General features: G+C 45.1%; 2 non-coding genes across 2 annotated transcripts; both read right to left on the bottom strand.

The window, feature by feature from the left end:
• Positions 1 to 20,443: 20,443 nt before the first annotated feature.
• On the bottom strand, positions 20,444 to 20,518 carry Trnas-cga. The gene has a single exon. It is a non-coding gene; the product is annotated as a tRNA-Ser (tRNA).
• An 828-nt stretch (positions 20,519 to 21,346) lies between these two features.
• Trnas-uga lies at positions 21,347 to 21,421 on the bottom strand. The gene has a single exon. It is a non-coding gene; the product is annotated as a tRNA-Ser (tRNA).
• Positions 21,422 to 24,631: the final 3,210 nt, after the last annotated feature.

The raw sequence follows: 24,631 nt of genomic DNA on the forward strand, positions 1-24,631 counted from the left end.
ATAGTGTGTCAGTTTAAGCACAGTCATATATAAAATTGTTCAAAGGGAAGTTTCAGTTATTATCATCTGCAACTTGGGTGGGTGTGGTGTTGTTAAGCTGATTGTGCAATTTTTCTCACACTTACGTTATCTCTTCTATCTTGTGGATTGTGCTGATGTATTAACTAGTAAACCTGATGATCTGTCTCCAGTCTCACAGATTTTCCACAACTTGAGTAGTTTTCGGTTACAGCTTCACCCAATGATTTCAGAAATTCCGAATTATTTGATAAGAATCTTCCATATGTCTGTTAAACTCTCACCCTAACACCGTATACTCTATATTTTCTATTTCGACTATTTTTGAATCACGTCATCGCCTACTGCCTCTCATAGAGGAATTCTGTGTACGTTTACCATCTATCCGCTCTCTCCTGTAAACTGAACAGCGAAATTCCTTTTGCACGCTTCAAGTTGACACTTGGGATTTTAATTTCACGAAAGATTGTTTTGTCTTTTCCATACGCTAAATGAGTCCCCTGGCCGACGACTTCTTCTTCGATTTTTTCACATTCTTCTCGCATCCATTTGGTGGTTGACTTCCTTGCATTTTCTATTTGTTTCACAGAAGGTTGTTTCGTCTTTTCTATAGGCTGTACCAGTCATTTGTACGACCACTTCTGTCGGAACCAACCAATCGTACTAAACCTCCAGAAATCTCTGTTTAGCCGGCGAGTCCGTAGATTGTGGTATAAGGGGCGTACGGTATCACTGACCACGCGTTCCCACCCGTTTTTTGTGGTAAGCAAGCCAGTTCGTCCTTGAACTGACTTAGTGAGCCGATGCGTTGTTGTTCTTCCTACCTGTTATATGGAGATGCTCTCATAATTTTAAATCCACTTGCAGAGTCGTAGCAGCACCGTAGGATTCTGAAAGTACAATAATACTGCGTATGTTATTTAAGAAACACCGTAAAACGAACTAGTTCAATTGGCTATAAGCTAACTATTAACGGTACGAGAGCATGGCCTACTGCATGACTAGATCGAAGGCATCCCATCGACAACTGCCGACTGCGCCGCACAGTCTGGAACTTGAGCGTACGATCGGTATATTTCGTGTAAGATCGTACATCTTCGGTTATGCCAAAGTTATTCATTTATTTGTTAATATCGACGTTTCCTGGGGTTGTAAAAGTGCTGAACTATACTATTTATGACCCGCAAATTCCTCCTAATATCAAAGTGGCGAAAGGTAACTTTTGTTTGCAAATATTTATTAATAACATTACCTGATAGCCACCAGAGTATATGTACAGTCGTGGACAAAACGAGCGAGACCCCTCGCCTTTTCGTTACGCTGATCCGCACAGCTTTAAAGTCTGCTACACAGCATTAACCGGCAAGGCGACGAAGTGCTACCAACATACTATGCACTGGCGTGAAATTGAAAAACTATTCGAACTTTGTCAGACTGTTTTCAATCATGTCTAAGACCATATTAATGCTGATTTGTGTGTTAAACACAACATGTAAATGTAAGATATAAATGAAACAAGAAACGATAATTAGTATGAACTGTACTAATATAAAAGATCAGCTTATCGAGATAACATAACTGTTTTGGTAAGACACAGTACCCCAGATCGACACGAATTAGTAAAATATTATGCACATTCGGCCGCGAAACGGTCTGTGTCAATGTTTAGACCAGTCATCTGGATTACCGTTGCTGACCTACCATGAGAGAGTGCAAATATAGCAATGCATGAAGATTCATAACGAAATTCAATTACTGACAGAAACGGGAAAAGTAAGCAGTAACAAGTATGAAAGAGTTTCATATTGACATCCACAGGGCGCCGGTACAGAATAAAGATAGCAAAAAAAGGTATTGGGGGCGCGGGAAATTCTTAAAATTGCTTTATTGATAGTCTATCTGCCTCCATCCAGATTAGAACCGAAAACAAACCAGACCTCCCTTGCAGTAACAAATACCTTTCACTACGCTAGCAGACAGCCCAGGCAATCAGCCAGACATGAATAAGTAGCCAATTTCGTAATGAAAATGGCAAAATGATCTGCAGTTTCCGCTGCATAGAGCTTTCTGGACTCAAAAACATGGATTTTCTACCTTTATGTCACCACTTATGTGACAATCATTCGGTGTGTTTATCGAAATATCAAATACTGTTATTAGCGAGTAAATTTAGTAGGATAATTCTGCACCACCTCAGGAAATAAATGGCGACATAGCTTCCAAAGTAAAATACGATGTTTCGAATTCTCCATTAGACACGCCACAGCCAGGAAACGTTCATTAGCCGAAGTGTTTCTTAAACTATGGGAATGCCCGCACTTGTAAAACGCTGTGGCATAATACTAGGATCTGAATTACCACGTGTATAGGCAAATGGATTTTATTTTCTTTCCTGTAAACGTGATTTGGATCGAAAGTGTAGCTACAATTAATATTCTGATGTATCGACTGCAACGAGGACATTTCAAATAAAGAGTAGGGGGTGTTATTTATGCGGCCCTCATCTTCAGTAACTGTCGTAGCTATTTTCGTTGCTAGGATTTAGTCACCGAATCCGTAAAAATGGAACTCTACTAGTCTCACTTGCTTGGCCGTCTATTTGTCTACCAAACCCTTACAACCCGTTTACCTCGAGTACGGGTAGACATAATAAGCGGAAATGTATCGCACTCCCTGCGGTTTACGGTCCCTTGGTGGTGTAAAAAAATGTGCTTCCATGTGAACGCAATCTAAAGATACGGCTGTTTATGTAAATAAAATTTACGCAACGATAATTCAGTATGACCGCTCCGAACATTGACACAGGCCGTTTCGCGGCCGAATGTGCATAATATTTTGCTAATTCGTAACGATCTGGGGTACTTTGTCTTACTAAAACAGTACTGTTACCTCGATAAACTGAAATTCATTTTTGTTAGTACAGTTCATACTAATTAGCGTTTCTTCTTTCATTTGTATCTTATATTTACTTGTTGTGTTTAACACACTAATCAGCTTTAATATAGTCTCAGACATGATTGAAAACAGTCTGACAAATTTCGGATGGTTTTTCAATTTCTCGCCTATGCGTAGCATATTGGTAGCATTTCGTCGCCTTGCCTGTTATGCTGTGTAGCTGACTTTAAAGCTGTGCGGATCAGCATAACGAAAAGGCGAGGGGTCTCACTCGTTTTGTCACGACTGTACATTACCTACGTAACTCTTTGCTAACGTTACGAGTGATTTGTATATCAACACCTCATCCCACTGGCTCTGAAAGCGCCATATGGTCGACCGCCCATGCTAGCTAGTGCGGAAACCAACCACTCTCGCTTTACCTCATATGTAGTGAGGTACTAATACTGTACATTCACTTCACGTACATGAAATACCAAACCTGGAAGTAAAGTAAAATGCGCTCATTTTTGCAAATAAGGAATACCTTACATGTTTGACTCCCTTGCATTTCCTATTTATTTCATTACTAACTGTCTGATACTATATAAAGAGTAATCGCTTGCAGTCTGTTTTTCCCCTCTCGGGGTCTAGTCTTCCTTAGGTAGCGCGTTAACGCGCATATTCGCTGAAGCAAAACACCTTTTTAACGAGCTAACCGCTCCAGTGAGCACGGAGACCGCGTCAGTCAGCTCCGCAGCAGGCCGGCTGCTTCCACTGTGGTGGTGCTCGCTGGTTATCAGGCTGGCGCAGCGCAGACAGGCGAAATCAGTAACGACGCAGCCCGCGCCACTGTGTCAGCCACTTTTCGCGCCGACAGGTGGCGACAATGATGGATGGCGGCTGGCGGTCGACCCCCAGCTCGCAGCTTCCCGCCCTCTCGGCCTCACCCTGCATCAGCGTCAGGACACGACCACTGGAGGATCTACTGATTGTAGTGGGTGATTAACAGGGAATTGTAGCTCAGCTGGAAGATGAAAAACTGCAGGCACAGAAAATTGATGAAAAAAAAACTTAAGCATCTAGGAGGGACGGGGGAAACTGGTGCAAAAAGGATGTGTTCTTATGTCGATAGCTAGAAACTCTTGTCAAACTAACAAAGAATTTGGAGATACCAGTCCACTTATCAGTTGGACGTCCCACCCACTCTGGCCTGGTTGCAATGATCCGGTTTTGAAGGGTGTCATAACTCTTTCGTGTGCCGTGGGGGATACACTTCCTACTAAATGTATTTCTTTACGGTGTGTTAGCACTTGTGTACGCTCCTGTCCTCTAGTGGCAGTCCGCTACACCAGCAGTAGCTTCGGTTTGGTTCGAAATGTAGCCTTCAGGACTGTGGGGAGTATATATCCATCTACACAACTGTGTTGTAATAGTTATTGGGAAGTTTGGTTACCACCAAAGTAGTTTTCGGCAGTAGCTTTCGAAATATACTGGCCACAATGTCATTTGTGCTCTTTGGGAAGCATGCTTAACACCAACTAAAGCATATCCCAGAACTAGAAATTCGGCTTACCAGTTCTGTCTATGTGTGGTAGTACACTGCACCAGGTGTATAAAAACCGCTACAACAATCAGTTTATGTTTGTGGTGGGATCACTACAGTTGTTGGAACACATAGCTTCGCTTCTGCTATACACATTATTGTGACCTGTATCAGTTCATACCTTTATTGTATGATAAAACTTCGCCGGCCGGACTTTAGGCAAGTCCTTCCGCAACGGAAGTGGCGTGGCGTGATGTAAAAGGTGGGCCTGGCGGTCGAACTGAGCAGCTCTTTCGTGTGAATGACACGCACTATGTGGCTAGCCTTAGCACGATACACTTCCACGGTGCTAAGAGAGGCAATTGGAAGCTATATTATAAAGAATTTGCCTCGGATGTGGATCTGGCTATTATTTGGTATTCACGGAATAATATAATTTCTCCAATATGTTGAAAATCCGACACCAACAAGAGATTTTATGGAATATTCGTACATCAAGAGCCGTGAGTACAGTAAGCCGCTATATCGCCTGCAACCAATCTTCGCTACTGCTTCATAAACTTCATACATTCAGTTAAGTAATGTATGTGGGCATTAAAAGTGATTTTTTGCCTAAAGTAAAACGATTAGTAGAAGTTAAAGCTAAAACCATAAAAGCGAAGTTGGATAAGCTTTTGCTAACGTATCCTTAGTTTATTATAAAATATAGTTTTGTAGGATTATGGTGCAAGATTGTGTAAATATTACTGCAAAGAATACCTGCTTCACAGGTAATTAAAGTTCAAGTATTTACAAATCGTTAATGAGCAGATTTACGATAGTATTGTTAGAAGAGAAATTATGCACAATTTTAAAGAAGATGTATGTTGGTACCCATCATGAAAGGCTCTTTTTTTAAGTTAAACACAGTATTGTATCTTGTGTTGCAAAGCGATTTATGAACTACTCCAAGTGAAGTGAACTATTAGCTTTTAGAGTTAGTCTTTACTACTGTATTGATCAAAGAGCTTCGACTAGTGAAACTATACTAGTTTCTGGGTCCCCATCATATTCTCCACCTATCAGAAAGAAATTGAACTATTGCTGTTACTAAGGAAAAGTGCTATACGTAGAGAAGCTTAAACAGTGTATTTATGATATTATTCATATATATTTATATTTTACATGCCGGTCAAGATAGAAGTCCCTCATGTTCAAATTCTACACTTCATGCAGTGACATTTCAGTATTTGATTAAGTAATGCTCTTGAGCGTCGTTGTCATTAGTATGAGTTTGGTGCAGATTTGCTCCACACAATTTACTGGTGTGTGAGTTATTGGTAACTGCTGCTACGCACAGTACAGAGTGCACTGTGTCAGTTTGTATCATGTTTGCTATTCAAAGGGAAATCTCAGCAAAAGTAAATTCAATAACCAATACTCAATTTTATCATACGTATATATTCCAAATTAATGTTAATAATTGGGCTGGCGACCATTCATTTTTTTTATTCATTGATGATTTTACAATTTTCATTTACACCGAAGGTTAAAAGCCATTTGGATTTTCTGTTAGTTTCACAAAATTCGAAATTACAGTTCGATACCCTTTTCCATTAGACAAACTCGCGCTCAAACTTTGAAATCCTCTCAGAGGGTAACATTAGCGAGTTTCACGGCATGTTAGTGTTATATGTGGCTTTTCCCGTGACAGGACTAAAATTTCCGTTATTAGGGAACAGTGTTATAAAATGTCCTATCAGAGGCAGTAGTCGGATTACTGGTGGCCATGGATGTACGTCAGTATTATGGAAAAAGTTCAAAGAGATACGTTACATTTGTGGACGAGCATTCTGCTGTTGATGCCTTAAGCATCCACGACACATTTTCATGTCAACATAGTTTCCTCAGCATCAGGAATCAGCTGAAGCCACAACCCTATGGCTCCCCACACCGTCATGTCTGGATTAACACCGCTATGCCTCTCCAGAATATTAGAAAAAGGAGACCTCTTCCCAAGTCGCTGTCGTACTCGCCCATGATGGTCATCTGGAATAGTGCAGAAACGAGATTCGTCACTGACCAGATTGCGACGCCATTCATCAGTATTCCGTGCTTCCAGGGCTCAGGAAAACTCCAGACATAGTTTTTTGTGTTCTCACACTGACGGCAGCCTAAGCATGTGGTGGTGACTGCCTAAGCCAGATGCTGTCAGTCTCCGACCAACACTGCAGGATGATACCGAATGTTATAGGGAGTCCATTACTTGATGATGTGTGGTGAACTCAGATATGAAGAGGTTACAATGTGCGTGTTGCAGAGTATGGCATCGTCCATTGTGATGGTCAGACATGGTCGCCCGAAACCCTCATGACGCGCATACCTGCCGTCATGTTCCCACAGAGTCTTAACATCGAGCTACTATGACATCGGAAGGCCTCAGAATCTCGATATGGACCAGATCGATCAGTCGGGCAGATGAAGACCCAGAATTTGGTCAATCTCCACGTACTTCACACTGATCACTTAATAGCTGACACTGTTCATCCCCCAGACATAGAATGCCGCGCCTGGTAACAACACTAAACACGAACACTACTAATCCGCTCTGGCGTCCATCCTACGTGTCACAGAAAATTTCATCTGTATTCGTCTACATATCCGCAGATGGTGTTAAAGTGTGCGAAGTCGCACTGACATCAGGCAATATCTTCTGTGTGCTTCACGTTGTTTCTCAGTCGTTCCGAAAGTAATGCCTCCTACTTTTTTGTGGTGACATTGGAACTCCGCGCCAGATGTCGTTGGTGTAGTGCTAATGCTTGAACATTCCTCTCTCATTTGGAGGTGGATCCGCTCGCACCGGCAGGGGAATGTTCCAAAGTGGAGTCTGATATCGACGCGCGTATAACACAGCGATGTGTGATTGAATTCCTCACTGCTGAAGAAATTCTGCCGATTGAAATCCATCGACGCTTGCTAAAGGGTTATGGAGACGATGCAATAGACGTGAGCAATGTGAAGCGATGGATACGGCACTTTCAAGGTTCTGAAAAGGCTGTGCATGACAAGTCACGGCCCGGTCGACCCTAGGCAGCTGTCATCCCTCACGATGAAGAGCATCTTCATCAACTCATCCGTGCTGATCAGTGGATAACCACCAGAGAATTATTCGGGAGGGCGACGGTTCAATCCCGTCTCCGGCCATCCTGATTTAGGTTTTCCGTGATTTCCCTAAATCGTTTCAGGCAAATGCCGGGATGGTTCCTTCGATAGGGCACGGCCGTTTTTCCTTCCCACTCCTTCCCTAACCCGAGCTTGCGCTCCGTCTCTAATGACCTCGTTGTCGACGGGACGTTAAACACTAACCACCACCACCACCACCAGAGAATTGTGTACAGAGCTGAAAGATGGATGTAATACCTTAGAAACAATGTTGGAACATCTTGGTTATCGCAAAGCCTACGCACGATGAGTCTCACGGATGCTTACAGAAGAGCAAAAAACTCCTCGAATGGAAATCTGTCGGGACCTGCTGGACCAATGTAATGCTGAAGGTGATAATTTTCTGAATAACATCGTCGCCAGAGAGGAGACTTGGTGTCACCACTGTGAGCCTGAACGCGAAAGACAGTACATCGAATGTCGACATGCGAATTCTCCGTCAAAGAGGAAATTCAAGACACATTGTCTGCAGGTAAAGTGATGTGCACAGTCGTCTGGGATAACCAAGGGGTGGTTCTTTCGGATATCCTGGAGCCTGTAGAAACTGTCAATTCAGCACGCTACAGGACGTCACCGAATGAACTGAAAGCCCAAATTTCCAGGGTAATTTCAGAGAATAAGATCAACTTCCACCTGCAACATGATAACACTAGGATCCACACCAGTTTAGCGACCAAGAAACTCATTCCAAAATTCGGTTTGATTGTCTTACCACATCCACCGTACAGTCCATCTCTGCTGTCGTCTGAAAGATGAACTCTGTGGCCAACATTTTCAAGACTCGGATGCTGCTGTCAAAGATGTAAGATAGTGGTTAGCCTCAGCTGGTCCAGTTTTTACAAGCGCGCCCTGCAGGCTCTGGTTCATCGTTGCCAAAAGTGCATAACGATTGGTGCCTACTAAGTGGAAAATGACAGCCTGTAGCTGAATAATTGATCTATTTAGCTGCCATGTTGTGATTTATGTATCTCTTGTAGTTTCCACGATTAAAAATAGGAGACACTACTTTCGAAACGTCGTTAGTACATCACCATGAGACAACATGAGGCTTAAATACGTAAGTATTTGCAAAAGAGCAACTGTGTGTTTCTAAGACAGCGTGAAAAGTCCATGTACGAATCGTTTTGTATTCTATTTGCCTATTTAGCATGTCAGAAAATCGCCAAGAATGGAAACCCATTTCCAGTGTACACCTGCGACGTACTCATGATGATAGCAGCACACATCCTGTGGCATTTGTATGGCTCTTAGTTATTTCAAATATGTACACTGATGCGAGAACAACAACTAATAATGAGAGCACAGACAGGAGCCCGAGTTGCCAGGATAAGAAACACGTATAAAATCAAGGTGTAACGGCCCAGTACATTCGCCTTTTTATTCCACGACAGAGAACTAGTTCTAAACGTAAAACTAGACATGTAGTAAAAACGTTGCTAGAGTGATGGGAGAAAGCGACTAAAGGGAACGAAATCCTTTTAGTAACAATTGTGTATAAATTGTTACACATTCTCGACGACTAAGAGGTGCACAGCCGCCACCCAGATGTTGGAGACATGAAAAAAACAAAATCATTATTCTACCTACCAGTGTTTGTCTTGTATTTGTTCCTGAGAGATGGATATTTTATTTGCACCAGGCTGCAATAATTGAATATAATGCTGGTCGATTCTCATTTATATTACGAAGCGCAATCAACGAATTGTATGGAGAATACATGGTTATATTAATGTTCAGCACTTCACAGTTTTCTTTCACTTATTGAGAAAATATGTGTGATTATGCGATATTTATATTCAGTTAGGTGCAGTGCAGTTCCTCTTATTTAGTAATCCCTGTGTGAATTTGACGTGACTGTGTATTCTCAAAGTAGCATACAAAGGTTACAACGTAACGTTATTAGCAAAAATCTCCTTCCTTTTTCTAGGAAGAGTTGGAAAGAGAAACAGAGAGATGAGAGTGAGATGGACAGAAAGGGAAGGCGAAGGAGATTAGGACATACATCCAGTTCCCATACATATCGAGCAACTGCTAAGTGTGTATGGGAATTGAACCTGTCTCCTAATCTCCTTCTTCCCATCCCCCTTTCCTTTCCCTCCTCCTCATCTCTCTCTGTCCACCTCATCCTTCCCCTCTCTGTTCCAATGTCCTCCCTCCCTTCTTCTCCATCTAATCCTACCACTCTCTCTGATCTTGAGCCTTGTTTACTGTTACTGCCAATTCAAATTTCGTTATAGTATTGTTTCAGAATGCTGATAGCTATTTTTGCGAATACTTTGAGGAAGAAAACAAAAAGACACATTGTTGGAATTTTTGTTTGGAAGTAAATATAACTGGAAAGAATGTGTATGGGAGAAACAATTTTTTCGATGGTTCAAATGCCTTAATATCTTACAGTTAAAATGATTGCAAGAAAGAAAACAAAACCGCATTAACTCACAGCAGGGCAAAACACAGCATTTTCTTTCTCGCAGTCGATTTTAAAAGAAAACCTGTACAGTGTTGTTAAAAAAAATATGTAGCCTATTTGCTTCCGAATACTTATTACAGCACCGCGTAAAAATTTGAAATGTATTGCGCAAGTACTTTTCGAAATTTTTGGTAGAAACTTTCCCCATTTCTATATGAAACATATGCGTTTATTGCAAGATATTGCTCCAGTGAATGTATAAAAGGAAGGACGTATTCGAATGCAACGCTATGTAAAAATTTCAAACCGTTCGGGGAAGAACATTCGGAGATTTAAGATTTTGAAGCAACAAATTTATGTAGAATATTGCTACTGGAAGTAGAGAAAACTGTGTATTCCTAGACTAGTCTTGGAGTACTGACAGGAATTGTGGTAGAGGTACCTTTTCGTGTACTTGTCCGTCGTCAGAGTATCAGGTGGTACATGTGACTCCTTTCTCATGTTTTGTGTTATTATCTTTGCTGCACTGTAGTAGTTCCAATACTTTTATCTAATGTTATTCCATATTGTACTTACGGAAGTAGGTACATACCTTCAGTGTGTACTAGAATTACGTGCGATTATTAATGTGGATAAATTACGAGGCCACATAATTGGTGACTCCGTCCATAAACTTCCGTATATTTCGGCTGAGGGCATAGGCAGCAAGCAGCTAAATACGAACAGGGAAAATTGAGCAACGGCAGCAAGCTATCCGCGACGTCACTAATAAAATTAAGACACTTTGGAATGACTTAAAGGCTGTGGAGCTGGCATTTCCTGTATATTCTGCCACGAAGTTGACACAACACGACGAAAAAAACGGCGTTAACTCTGCAACACCCATACATCGCAGCACAGTTGATACTCTTGTTCACCTGAAGGACGATATTAAGCCAAATTTAAAAAAAAAAAAATGCAAGCTCGGACCTATCCCCTGATGTCGCGACCATGTGTTAACGAAGAATTCTATAACGGAGCCACTATCACAGTTCGAATGAACAAGATGTCTGCCTGCCAGTTTGAGCAGCTCATCCCCGCCGCGACTGCGGATGCGAGCACTTACGTCCCCCACCGCTCCCCCAACCACCCTCCCCACTCCACCATCCCATAAACCGCAAACGCGGTTCGCGGTGACGGAGAACAGATTCTGGTAGCAAAAGGTGACCGTTAATCATGAATCGCAATTTGTATCAACAAACAACAACTATAGAAAAAGAGAAACACTAAAGAATGTGAAGAGCACCGAACCATTAGCCTAATATATCACGCAGCTAATGTCTTGCTGAGAGCGCTGAATAGAAGGCTATATGGAAAGCTGGATAGATGGATTGCAGAGGAGCAGTTCGGATGCAGAAGAGCAAAAGGAACAAGAGATGCTATTGGCCTGTTAAGAACTATAGGGGAAAGATATATGGAGAAAGGTAGAGAGATCTTTGCTGCTTTTATAGATTTAGAAAAGGCTTTTGACAGTTCAACGGAACAAGCTGATGGATATTTTGAAGAGGAAAGGAGTAGATTGGAAAGAGAGACGACTGATACAGAATCTACAGGGTGTTACAAAAAGGTACGGCCAAACTTTCAGGAAACATTTCTCACACACAAAGAAAGAAAATATGTTACGTGGACATGTGTCCGGAAACGCTTACTTTCCATGTTACAGCTAATTTTATTACTTCTCTTCAAATCACATTAATCATGGAATGGAAACACACAGCAACAGAACGTACCAGCATGACTTCAAACACTTTGTTACAGGAAATATTCAAAATGTCCTCCGTTAGCGTTACATGGATCCACCCTCTGTCGCGTGGAATCCCTAATGTGCTGATGCAGCCCTGGAGAATGGCGTATTGTATCACAGCCGTCCACAATATGAGCACGAAGAATCTCTACATTTGGTACGGGGTTGCGTAGACAAGAGCTTTCAAATGCCCCCATAAATGAAAGTCAAGAGGGTTGAGGTTAGGAGAGCGTGGAGGCCATGGAATTGGTCCGCCTCTACCAATCCATCGGTCACCGAATCTGTTGTTGAGAAGCGTACGAGCACTTCGACTGAAATGTGCGGGAGCTCCATCGTGCATGAACCACATGTTGTGTCGTACTTGTAAAGGCACATGTTCTAGCAGCACAGGTAGAGTATCCCGTATGAAATCATGATAACGTGCTCCATTGAGCGTAGGTGGAAGAACATGGGGCCCAATCAAGACATCACCAACAATGCCTGCCCAAACGTTCACAGAAAATCTGTGTTGATGACGTGATTGCACAACTGCGTGCGGATTCTCGTCAGCCCACACATGTTTATTGTGAAAATTTACAATTTGATCACGTTAGAATGAAGCCTCATCCGTAAAGAGAACATTTGCACTGAAATGAGGATTGACACATTGTTGGATGAACCATTCGCAGAAGTGTACCCGTGGAGGCCACTCAGCTGCTGATAATGCCTGCACACTCTGTACATGGTACGGAAACAACTGGTTCTCCCTTAGCACTCTCCATACAATGACGTGGTCAACGTTACCTTGTACAGCAGCAACTTCTCTGACGCTGACATTAGGGTTATCGTCAACCTGCACGAAGAATCGCCTCGTCCACTGCAGGTGTCCTCGTCGTTCTAGGTCTTCCCCAGTCGCGAGTCATAGGCTGGAATGTTCCGTGCTCCCTAAGACGCCGATCAATTGCTTCGAACGTCTTCCTGCCAGGACACCTTCGTTCTGGAAATCTGTCTCGATACAAACGTACCGCGCCACGGCTATTGTCCCGTGCTAATCCATACATCAAATGGGCATCTGCAAACTCCGCATTTGTAAACATTGCACTGACTGCAAAACAACGTTCGGGATGAACACTAACCTGTTGATGCCACGTACTGATGTGCTTGATGCTAGTGCTGTAGAGCAATGAGTCACACGTCAACACAAGCACCGAAGTCAACATCACCTTCCTTCAATTGGGCCAACTGGCGGTGAATGGAGGAAGTACAGTACATACTGACGAAACTAAAATGAGCTCTAACATGGAAATTAAGCGTTTCCAGACACATGCCCACATAACATCTTTTCTTTATTTGTGTGTGAGGAATTTTTCCTGAAAGCTTGGCCGTACCTTTCTGTAACACCCTGTATATTTACACCAGAAAGTAAGGATAAGGATAGGAAATGAAAAGTCAGGAGGAAGCAGTATTGGACGAGGTGTTAGACAAGGTTGTTGCCTTTCCCCACTGTTGTTTAACGTATACCCTGAAGAGATTGTTACGAAAGGCTTAGATGGGAAAAGAGGTATATGTATTGGTGGAAAGACCATAGAATGTATAAGATTTCCTGATGACATGGCACTCGTGGCAGAAAGTGAGCGGACAGTGAATAACATGCTGAAAGATCTGAATGAAGCTTGTGTGGAATATGGGATGCAAATTAACACAGCAAAAACAAAGAGTATGGTCATCAGAACAAGATGCAGACTGTACAGTATTAAAATAGGACAATCTACCATTAGCCAAATGTGCATTTAAATATCTTGAAAGCACAATAACTGCAGACTTGAGATGTCACCAGGAGAATTGCCTTAGCGAAGGAGGCATTCAACAGAAAGAGGAGACTCTTATGTGGCAAATTAGATAAAGGACTAATGAAAAGGCTTGGCAAATGTTTTGTCTGGCACTACATGGGGCAGAAACATGGACGCTCAGACGAGAGGACGAAAACAGGTTAGACGCATTTGAGATGTGGATGTGGAGGAGAGTGGATAGAACAAGCTGGATGGAGAGAGTGAGTAATGAAAGAGTATTGGAAAGGGTTGGTGAGAGAAGATGCCTGCTGAAGGTTGTAAGAGAAAGGAAAACAACTGGTTGGGACATTCATTGAGAAGGGAGTGCTTGCTAGCAGTTGCTTTGGAATGATTGGTTTGTGGGAGAAGACAGAGAAAGAAGGAGATACAAGATGACAGACGACATAAAGGGAAGACGAAATTATGGAGACCTGAAGAGGATGGTAGAAGACCAGAGAGCTTGGAGAACTACCATGTGAAAACCTGACTTTTGGCAGAACACTGATGATGATAATGAAACAACAAAACAGGTGCCGAAGCACACGCGCCATCAGACAGATCTTATAATAAACAGAAAAGAGGGCTGATCTCTCGCTGCAGGAAGTCCATCGACCCCTGAGTTTGACAGGAACTGTACAAGGAGAAACGTGATGACAAGACCCCATCAGAGTTCTGGCGACGACATCGGCACAACTTAGCAGACAGCTATACAGCGCCAGGCAGTTCATTTCTATGCATTTGCCAGAAACAACTATTGGCACAAGTACGGACGGTTTTGGAACTGTAGGACGATAGATCAACCAAGGAACTGCTGCAGGCGGCAGAGAGGATGTATGTAACATCCAAGCCGCTCGGAACAACTGCCACTACATCGGCACACCTGCCGTAGGAAACCGACCGCTCTAGGCCGAAATCACCTTAGGCTACGATTCCGGACTGCGAGGTCATCGCCCCACGACTAACATCGAGCGTTTCCGATGCACATGAGATTTAAGGGCCACAATGGAAGCGCTGGCAACGCACATGCGCACACAGCGACGAGTAGAACGCGCAAAGAGTGGAAACCAAGGTCAGTGCAAGCCGACGCCCCCGCCACCGTCACCGCCACGTGAACCATGACGACAGCGGAAAGGCTTTTACGAAGTATCCCGGTATCATGAGTGTTTTCACTATACGCAGCAATGTGTATATCTCGTGCATTTTGTGGTGTCACCGCCAGACACCACACTTGCTAGGTGGTAGCCTTTAAATCGGCCGCGGTCCGGTAGTATGCGTCGGACCCGCGTGTCGCCACTATCAGTGATTGCAGACCGAGCGCCGCCACACGGCAGGTCTAGAGAGACTTCCTAGCACTCGCCCCAGTTGTACAGCCGACTTTGCTAGCGATGGTTCACTGACAAATTACGCTCTCATTTGCCGAGACGATAGTTAGCATAGCCTTCAGCTACGTCATTTGGTACGACCTAGCAAGGCGCCATTATCAATTGCTATTTATCTTGTGATGCATGTACCGCCAGACCGATGTTCACCAATTATGGATTAAAGTTAAGTATTCCAGAAGCTACGTACCTTTTTTACTAGACTCAACTCCTTTAACTGTTCCAGACCTCACGCCAGCCTGCGTGAGCTTAAACGCGTGCCTTTCGGCTATCTCCTAGTGGCTTGGCTGTCTCGCCAAGTCACAACAGTTTGACGACGAGGATTTTGCGTTCGTATCTATGCAGACTGATTTACTTGTGTAACCATCTCCAGATGTACTGTCCGAATTTTATCGCTTACAGAACCAGCAGACGCAGGCCTTACTGGATGCCCTTGGACAGCTCGTCCAGGGTCAAAGTGCAATGCAAAACGATGCGGCCGCCGCCGCTCCACCGCTCCCGTTGCCACAACACGCAGTTGCACCACCTTTTCGTCCTTTTGATGCTGCACTGGAAAGCTGGACGGAGTGGTCACGCCAATTTGGATTCCATCTCGCCGCCTACAGAATTCAAGGTAACGAGCGGCAGCCTTTCTTATTATCGTGCGTCGGCGTGTCCATGTACCGCGTGATAGTGAAATTATTTCCCCGACGCGACGTAGCAACTCTGTCCTACGACGAAATTTTGTCTGCATTAGATGCATATTTCAAAGAATCACTCAATGTAGTTGCAAAAAGGTATACCCTCTTTCGTACAAAACGTACAGCCGGTCAGACTAATAAGGAGTGGGTTGCAGCTTTTCAAGGCCTTACTACGGATTGTGCTTTTGAGTGTCAATGTGGCCTCCCTGATTCAGATACTATGGTACGTGATGCAATTGCACAGAATGTTTCTGATGTTCGTGTAATAGAACAGATTTTGAAACTAGTCAATCCCTCCCTTCAACAAGTGATGGACATATTGGATCGGCAGGACACGCTTGACTTTGCTCAGGCATCATTTGAAACTTAGCCACCCGTGTGTCAGATTAACCGGCCCGCCGGGCGAGCTGCACGGAACAGTAAACAGTCCTCGCACCCGGCCACGCCAAAGCCACCTAGCTCTCAGCCACGTGTCCTGCGCCAGCAAGCAAATGCAGTGAAATCTTGCCCGCGGTGTGCTACTAGACATTCGCGTAAGAATTGCCCATCACGCCAAGCTATTTGCTTTTTCTGTAATCAAAAAGGACATGTTCAAAGTGCTTGCCAGAAAAAGCTCCAATCGGATGCTCAAAACCATTCCAGGCCCTTTGCTTCGCGCCGGAATCGAAATCGAACCAAGAATACTCAGGCCCGTGAAACGTCGCCCATGGAAATTCATACAGTTCATTCCACTCCACCCAGTGCCACTCTCTCTAACAGTGACTGTGTTCGTCCCACAAATAGTGTGCGTCGACATCGCCAGATATCCCGTCAAGTCGCAAGTGCTTCTGTCCCAGTGTCCATTCACGTTGCACGAGACAGTCGCTCTTGTCGTCAGCAGGACAATAAACTTTCTGTGGACTTGGACATTCACGGCAAAGTGATACCATTCCAGCTCGATACCGGAGCTGCAGTTTCACTGATCAATGACGACACTCACAAACAGCTGGGCACACCTCCGTTGCGTGCCGCAAATGTTACGCTCAGTAGTTATTCACGACAAGCAATCCCTGTGTTAGGACAGTGCAGCCTTCTTGCAACACACAAAGGACAAACAAAACTTGTGTCAAGAAAACTTCCTGGCAGATTAAAACTGTGTGCCCGACTGAGACTCGAACTCGGGACCTTTGCCTTTCGCGGGCAAGTGCTCTACCAACTGAGCTACCGAAGCACGACTCACGCCCGGTACTCACAGCTTTACTTCTGCCAGTACCTCGTCTCCTACCTTCCAAACTTTACAGAAGCTCTCCTGCAAACCTTGCAGAACTAGCACTCCTAAAAGAAAGGATATTGCGGAGACATGGCTTAGCCACAGCCTGGGGGATGTATCCAGAATGAGATTTTCACTCTGCAGCAGAGTGTGCGCTGATATGAAATTCCTGGCAGATTAAAACTGTGTGCCCGACCGACACTCGAACTCGGGACCTTTGCCTTTCACGGGCAAGTGCTCTACCAAATGAGCTACCGAAGCACGACTCACGCCCGGTACTCACAGCTTTACTTCTGCCAGTACCTCGTCTCCTACCTTCCAAACTTTACAGAATCTCTCCTGCAAAGCTTGCAGAACTAACACTCCTGAAAGAAAGGATATTGCGGAGACATGGCTTAGCCACAGCCTGGGGGATGTTTCCAGAATGAGATTTTCACTCTGCAGCGGAGTGTGCGCTGATATGAAACTTCCTGGCAGATTAAAACTGTGTGCCCGACCGAGACTCGAACTCGGGACCTTTGCCTTTCGCGGGCAAGTGCTCTACAAACTGAGCTACCGAAGCACGACTCACGCCCAGTACTCACAGCTATACTTCTGCCAGTACCTCGTCTCGTACCTTCCAAACTTTACAGAAGCTCTCCTGCGAACCTTGCAGAACTAGCACTCCTAAAAGAAAGGATATTGCGGAGACATGGCTTAGCCACAGCCTGGGGGATGTTTCCAGAATGAGATTTTCACTCTGCAGCGGAGGCTGCGCTGATATGAAACTTCCTGGCAGATTAAAACTGTGTGCCCGATCGAGACTCGAACTCGGGACCTTTGCCTTTCGCGGGCAAGTGCTCTACCAACTGAGCTACCGAAGCACGACTCACGCCCGGTACTCACAGCTTTACTTCTGCCAGTACCTCGTCTCCTACCTTCCAAACTTTACAGAACCTCTCCTGCGAACCTTGCCGAACTAGCACTCCTGAAAGAAAGGATATTGCGGAGACATGGCTTAGCCACAGCCTGGGGGATGTTTCCAGAATGAGATTTTCACTCTGCAGCGGAGTGTGCGCTGATATGAAATTCCTGGCAGATTAAAACTGTGTGCCCGATCGAGACTCGAACTCGGGACCTTTGCCTTTCACGGGCAAGTGCTCTACCAAATGAGCTACCGAAGCACGACTCACGCCCGGTACTCACAGCTTTACTTCTGCCAGTACCTCGTCTCCTACCTTCCAAACTTTACAGAATCTCTCCTGCAAAGCTTGCAGAACTAACACTCCTGAAAGAAAGGATATTGCGGAGACATGGCTTAGCCACAGCCTGGGGGATGTTTCCAGAATGAGATTTTCACTCTGCAGCGGAGTGTGCGCTGATATGAAACTTCCTGGCAGATTAAAACTGTGTGCCCGACCGAGACTCGAACTCGGGACTTTTGCCTTTCGTGGGCAAGTGCTCTACCAACTGAGCTACCGAAGCACGACTCACGCCCGGTACTCACAGCTTTACTTCTGCCAGTACCTCGTCTCCTACCTTCCAAACTTTACAGAAGCTCACCTGCGAACCTTGCAGAACTAGCACTCCTGAAAGAAAGCATATTGCGGAGACATGGCTTAGCCACAGAGTGGGGGATGTTTCCAGAATGAGATTTTCACTCTGCAGCGGAGTGTGCGCTGATATGAAACTTCCTGGCAGATTAAAACTGTGTGCCCGACCGAGACTCGAACTCGGGACCTTTGCCTTTCGCGGGCAAGTGCTCTAGCAACTGAGCTACCGAAGCACGGCTCACGCCCGGTACTCACAGCTTTACTTCTGCCAGTACCTCGTCTCCTACCTTCCAAACTTTACAGAAGCTCTCCTGCGAACCTTGCAGAACTAGCACTCCTGAAAGAAAGGATATTGCGGAGACATGGCTTAGCCACAGCCTGGGGGATGTTTCCAGAATGAGATTTTCACTCTGCAGCGGAGTGTGCGCTGATATGAAACTTCCTGGCAGATTAAAACTGTGTGCCCGACCGATACTCGAACTCAGGACATTTGCCTTTCGCGGGCAAGTGCTCTACCAACTGAGCTACCGAAGCACGACTCACGCCCGGTACTCACAGCTTTACTTCTGCCAGTACCTCGTCTCCTACCTTCCAAACTTTACAGAAGCTCTCCTGCGAACCTTGCAGAACTAGCACTCCTAAAAGAAAGGATATTGCGGAGACATGGCTTAGCCACAGCCTGCGGGATGTTTCCAGAATGAGATTTTCACTCTGCAGCGGAGGCTGCGCTGATATGAAACCTCCTGGCAGATTAAGACTGTGTGCCCGATCGAGACTCGAACTCGGGACCTTTGCCTTTCGCGGGCAAGTGCTCTACCAACTGAGCTACCGAAGCACGACTCACGCCCGGTACTCACAGCTTTACTTCTGCCAGTACCTCGTCTCCTACCTTCCAAACTTTACAGAAGCTCTCCTGCGAACCTTGCAGAACTAGCACTCCTGAAAGAAAGGATATTGCGGAGACATGGCTTAGCCACAGCCTGGAGGATGTTTCCAGAATGTGATTTTCACTCTGCAGCGAAGTGTGCGCTGATATGAAATTCCTGGCAGATTAAAACTGTGTGCCCGACCGAGACTCGAACTCGGGACCTTTGCCTTTCGCGGGCAAGTGCTCTACCAACTGAGCTACCGAAGCACGACTCACGCCCGGTACTCACAGCTTTACTTCTGCCAGTACCTCGTCTCCTACCTTCCAAACTTCACAGAACCTCTCCTGCGAACCTTGCAGAACTAGCACTCCTGAAAGAAAGGATATTGCGGAGACATGGCTTAGCCACAGCCTGGGGGATGTTTCCAGAATGAGATTTTCACTCTGCACGGAGGCTGCGCTGATATGAAACTTCCTGGCAGATTAAGACTGTGTGCCCGACTGAGACTCGAACTCGGGACCTTTGCCTTTCGCGGGCAAGTGCTCTACCAACTGAGCTACCGAAGCACGACTCACGCCCGGTACTCACAGCTTTACCTCTGCCAGTACCTCGTCTCCTACCTTCCAAACTTTACAGATTCTCTCCTGCAAAGCTTGCAGAACTAACACTCCTGAAAGAAAGGATATTGCGGAGACATGGCTTAGCCACAGCCTGGGGGATGTTTCCAGAATGAGATTTTCACTCTGCAGCGGAGTGTGCGCTGATATGAAACTTCCTGGCAGATTAAAACTGTGTGCCCGACAGAGACTCGAACTCGGGACCTTTGCCTTTCGCGGGCAAGTGCTCTACAAACTGAGCTACCGAAGCACGACTCACGCCCGGTACTCACAGCTTTACTTCTGCCAGTACCTCGTCTCCTACCTTCCAAACTTGGCAGAAGCTCTCCTGCGAACCTTGCAGAACTAGCACTCCTGAAAGAAAGGATATTGCGGAGACATGGCTTAGCCACAGCCTGGGGGATGTTTCCAGAATGAGATTTTCACTCTGCAGCGGAGTGTGCGCTGATATGAAACTTCATGGCAGATTAAAACTGTTTGCCCGACCGAGACTCGAACTCGGGACCTTTGCCTTTCGCGGGCAAGTGCTCTACCAACTGAGCTACCGAAGCACGACTCACGCCCGGTACTCACAGCTGTACTTCTGCCAGTACCTCGTCTCCTACCTTCCAAACTTTACAGAAGCTCTCCTGCGAACCTTGCAGAACTAGCACTCCTGAAAGAAAGGATATTGCGGAGACATGGCTTAGCCACAGCCTGGGGGATGTTTCCAGAATGAGATTTTCACTCTGCAGCGGAGTGTGCGCTGATATGAAACTTCCTGGCAGATTAAAACTGTGTGCCCGACCGAGACTCGAACTCGGGACCTTTGCCTTTCGCGGGCAAGTGCTCTACCAACTGAGCTACCGAAGGACGACTCACGCCCGGTACTCACAGCTTTACTTCTGCCAGTACCTCGTCTCCTACCTTCCAAACTTTGCAGAATCTCTCCTGCGAACCTTGCAGAACTAGCACTCCTGAAAGAAAGGATATTGCGGAGACATGGCTTAGCCACAGCCTGGGGGATGTTTCCAGAATGAGATTTTCACTCTGCAGCGGAGGCTGCGCTGATATGAAACTTCCTGGCAGATTAAAACTGTGTGCCCGATCGAGACTCGAACTCGGGACCTTTGCCTTTCGCGGGCAAGTGCTCTACCAACTGAGCTACCGAAGCACGACTCACGCCCGGTACTCACAGCTTTACTTCTGCCAGTACCTCGTCTCCTACCTTCCAAACTTAACAGAAGCTCTCCTGCGAACCTTGCAGAACTAGCACTCCTGAAAGAATGGATATTGCGGAGACATGGCTTAGCCACAGCCTGGGGGATGTTTCCTGAATGAGATTTTCACTCTGCAGCGGAGTGTGCGCTGATATGAAACTTCCTGGCAGATCAAAACTGTGTGCCCGACCGAGACTCGAACTCGGGACCTTTGCCTTTCACGGGCAAGTGCTCTACCAACTGAGCTACCGAAGCACGACTCACGCCCGGCACTCACAGCTTTACTTCTGCCAGTACCTCGTCTCCTACCTTCCAAACTTTACAGAATCTCTCCTGTAAAGCTTGCAGAACTAACACTCCTGAAAGAAAGGGTATTGCGGAGACATGGCTTAGCCACAGCCTGGGGGATGTTTCCAGAATGAGATTTTCACTCTGCAGCGGAGTGTGCGCTGATATGAAACTTCCTGGCAGATTAAAACTGTGTGCCCGACCGAGACTCGAACTCGGGAGCTTTGCCTTTCGCGGGCAAGTGCTCTACCAACTGAGCTACCGAAGCACGACTCACGCCCGGTACTCACAGCTTTACTTCTGCCAGTACCTCGTCTCCTACCTTCCAAACTTTACAGAAGCTCTCCTGCGAACCTGCGCATCAGCGCGTTTTGGTGGTTAACACGCATCTTGGTTTGTACCGATTCAAACGACTCCCATTCGGGTGTGAATCCGCTCCTGCATTGTTTCAGCAATATCTACAAACTGTTTGTGCGTCGGTCCCTACTGCAGCCAACAATCTGGACGATATTGTGATCTCCGGAAAGACGGAAGAAGAACATTTAGCCAATCTCAGAACAGTATTTCAGGTCTTGCGACAAAATGGTCTTCGCTTGCGGAAGGACAAATGTGTGTTTTTTGCTCGGGACTTAACCTGCCTGGGCCATGTACTCAATGCCCAAGGCATACATCCCAGTCCAGAGCACCTCCGTGCCGTACAAGACTTGCCTTCGCCGCAGAATGTGTAGCAGCTACAGAGTGTGCTGGGAAAAATCGATTATTATCATCGCTATGTGCGCCACGCCTCTTCCATTTCAGCTCCGCTTCATCGCTTACGCCGTAAAGGTGTTCCGTTCGTCTGGACGACGGAATGCGAACGCGCCTTTCGCCAGTTGAAATCGGCGTTGCTTTCCCATCCTTGCCCTACGGCATTCGATCCCCTGAAACCCCTTTTGTTGATGGTGGATGCATCGGATTTCGGGATCGGTGCTGTGCTTGCGCACAAAGATGGTTCGCACGATCGCCCTATTGCCTTTGCGTCCAAATTGCTCTCGTCTGCGCAAATAAATTATTCACAGATAGAGAAAGAAGCATTGGCTCTCGTATTTGGTGTTACAGGGTTTCATGATTTCTTGTGTGGTCGTCACTTTACCATCATCACAGACCACAAACCTTTGACGTCGCTTTTTCATCCGACCAAGCCTGTACCTCCACGTACAGCGCAAAAATTCATTCGCTGGTCTATTTTCCTCTCGCAGTACCGCTACGATATCTTGTATCGGTCCACTGCTAAGCACGGAAACGCTGATGCGTTTTCCCGTTTGTCTGTTGCTGAGGATAGAGCATTCGATTCTTCCGAACTTGCTTGCATGTTCATTGATGCGGAAACGGATGACGTGGTCGAATCGTTTCCGATTGATTTTCGTCGTGTAGCTACAGCCACAGCTGCTGACGCTGTCCTTGCTACCGTTCTGCGATTTATTGCTACGCAATGGCCCTTGTCCAAGTCACGGATCGAGGATCCGTTGGTTCGCCGATTTTTTGCTCACAAGGAGAGACTTTTTGTACGACGTGGTGTTTTGCTGTTGCGTTCTGATTGAAACGTCCCCTTTGAACAATTGTACATGACTCTGCTTAAACTGACACACAATATTTTGTTAGTGCAACGCAATCTGACTTTCAAAATTCCCTACAAAAGAATGGCCCTGACTAACATTAAACTATACCTTTCACAAATCACTTACCTCACAAAAATCTTCGCTGCTCAAGCTACTGCAATACAGCGAGCGCCACTACTGCCAGCTAAATAAAAGATTCAAACTATGGAAGGCACTAACTACTGATAGGGATAGTTAGCAAATGAAAGATATTAATAGAGAACAAACAATGTATTTACCTTGATATCATCATATATAAATACAGCAGTTCATGACAAATTTCAAAACTCCGCCATCTCTCTCCCCCACATCCACCACTGCTGGCGGCTCACCTCCAACTGCGCAACGCTACGCGCTGTTCACATCCAGCTGCCGCTGCCCAACACTACAATGGCAGACAACAATGCAAACTAGCCACAGGCTGCACACAGCACAGCCAGTGATTTTCATATTGAGCGCTACGTAACGTTGCCAATAAGAAAACATAAACAGCCTACTTACATAGAGAAAACATAAACAGCCTACTTACATAGCCCCCATGCTCCCCACAAAAAATTTTACAAAATTTTTTTGGGGCAGTGGCCAGTAATGATTTGATAGTATTTTTCATAATTACAATAACAAAGAAATCAAATGCACACAGTTATTGATACAATGTTGGTCAAAAGCTAAAATTTTCTCACAGTCCATAAAGATAGTCCTGATCATTCATCATAATAGTAATTACAGGTTTTTTTCACAAAGTCTCATTAGTAAAAGAAATTGCACACAGAAGTAGTGGATTTCCATGCAGTCTTGAAGAAGTAGTGTTGTCCTTCCAATGGAAAGACAGTGTTGACTCTTGACATGCTGACAGGTAATGGGCCACAACAGAGCAAACCCACAGCAGAGTCATTCGACGTTTTGAAGAATATTGGTAGATAGGTCATCACAGAGTAGACCCACTGTAGTCCTTGAAGAGATGGCCAGCAGCCATCTGTTGTGACTGTGCAGGTGCACAATCACCACTGAAGAGTCTTGCGGATAATATAGCAAGTCCATAACTACCACTTGTGCACTCACAAAGTTTTTGGAATTGTCCTTAGAACCAGCAATGCTGTTATCCAGTCCCTTGCAGAATTATTAACACACGTGCAAACACTAACAGTCCCTACTTCTCACATATTGTCCATATACTATGACCAACAGAAACGTGTGCAGTGAAATGTAACTAACAAGTTAATAATATCATGAACTGGTGACAATTACAATTTTGTAACATAAGAATACAATAACAAAGGTACAAAATACATCATTAAAAATATAACAATACAGATAACATTTGTTGTACAGGCTTTACAAAAGAATCGAACTAACATATACATCAATGGAATTATGACATGAGTACATACATAAAAGATCACAATAACTTTTGAAACATCAACTTCACACATGATCATTAAACAGAACAGAATTAATAATGTCTAACATCTTTACAAAGTAAATAACATATTATTAATGCCAATTATATTCGAGGATAACAGTATTCCTCATCATAGTGA

Source organism: Schistocerca americana, chromosome 4 (genome assembly GCF_021461395.2).
Source record: "Schistocerca americana isolate TAMUIC-IGC-003095 chromosome 4, iqSchAmer2.1, whole genome shotgun sequence".
In the NCBI taxonomy this organism is placed as follows: Eukaryota; Metazoa; Arthropoda; class Insecta; order Orthoptera; family Acrididae; genus Schistocerca; species Schistocerca americana.